Below are 1,493 nucleotides of genomic sequence, written 5' to 3'. Positions count from 1 at the left end.
TTTGCTGATTTCCAACCAGCTCAGTGATCACAGTGTAGGAAGTATGTGCAGCGGGGAACTCCAAGTGTTTGGCTCTCCATTGTGCTATAAGCGCTGGAAGGTCGTTTGCTGGTGGAGGTCCACCGAACTTTTGCTTGCACACACTGCGATGACACAGAGCTGGTTGAAAATCAGCAGAGCTTCCCTTTAACTACCCATGTTGCTATTTTCCAACCTACTGTATTTTCCACACTATGAATTTCATGGACCTTCAGTGATTGGACCTCCCCCCAACTCCCCGCTGGATCAACAAACATTCTGGGGGGAAATAATTCAGAGGGGCCGCAGGTATATCGCACAGAGGGCTGGCTAGCAGTAGGCTGGCAGCCAGTCATCAGGCCTTGATATCTAGTTCCTCACTTTCGTCATGCGGAAGTGGGCGTGGTTTCATGCAAAGTGGCTTGGTAAAATAATAGACATAGAGAGGAGCCCCAGACCCTCCGCTCCTCCACTTTTAACTATAATTTGGTGCCCATGGTTGTAGAGATCATGTAGTAATGTGATCTCTTGCCTTGTTAGTGCTGATTGCTTTCTCTGATCGGGACATCATGGAGTGGTGAGAGGAGATGGTAGATCGTGGGACGTCTGCCACTGTAATGAAAGACACATTTGGGACAGAACACAAACAAAGAACATGACAGTTTATGAGAGGCCCTTTGAGACATAATTCATACTTGGTTTCACATGTAACATCATACTCTCATACATACACCACTATACTCTTACACAAACACTACTATACCCTCTTACATGCACAATCATACTCTTATACATACACCACTATACTCTTACACAAACACTACTATGCTCTTATATTTATCATCATGTGTTCTTTTATTTACTGTCATACTCTTAGTGTAACAGAGGATAATATTATATGTATGTAAGTATGATAGTATGTAAATGAAAGTAACAGTATATGTAAAGCAAAGTTCTAATATATGTATGAGAGAATAATATATTTGAAACAGAATAATAGCATATGTAAGAGAAATTAGTTGTACATGTGAATGCAAATAATCATGTGTAAGGAACAAAATGATAGTGAATGTAAGACAGAATGATAGGGTGTGTGAATGAGAATAGTTGTTTGTGTGAGAGAGTTTGATTGAAACAGAAGGGAGTTTGATTGAAACAGAAATAAGACTGAATTCTCAGTTCCTGATTGGTTATTTTTGATGAAGCGAGAAGAAGGCCCGCCTTCCCAATCATAATATGAGAAGATGGTGGACCTTGAGCAACTCAGTGAAGCTGTTGGCCTCTATGGCAAGCCGTTTTAACATTTAATCACTAAGTCCGACTATCCGGAATTACCATTATAGATATCTATAATGTCATTTTGACTAGTAGTAATGTCATTGTGACTAGTATGAATTTTAATTTAAGATATCTGTAACGTCATTCTGACTAGTCAAAACTGAATTACAGATATCTGTAATGTCATTTTGACTAGT

General features: G+C 39.7%; 1 protein-coding gene across 1 annotated transcript in view; it reads right to left on the bottom strand.

Annotated features, from left to right (window-relative positions):
• Positions 1-399: 399 nt before the first annotated feature.
• LOC126396885 (meprin A subunit beta-like) overlaps positions 400-1,493 on the bottom strand; it is a 15,657-nt gene continuing 14,563 nt past the window's right edge. Inside the window, exon 14 of the mRNA XM_050055250.1 lies at positions 400-630. The gene's annotated coding sequence lies outside the window, so the exon portion shown is untranslated. The remainder of the gene's footprint in view (positions 631-1,493) is intronic.

This window comes from Epinephelus moara, chromosome 10, assembly GCF_006386435.1.
Source record: "Epinephelus moara isolate mb chromosome 10, YSFRI_EMoa_1.0, whole genome shotgun sequence".
NCBI classification, from domain to species: Eukaryota; Metazoa; Chordata; class Actinopteri; order Perciformes; family Serranidae; genus Epinephelus; species Epinephelus moara.
This window is presented reverse-complemented; position numbering and strand designations above follow the sequence as displayed.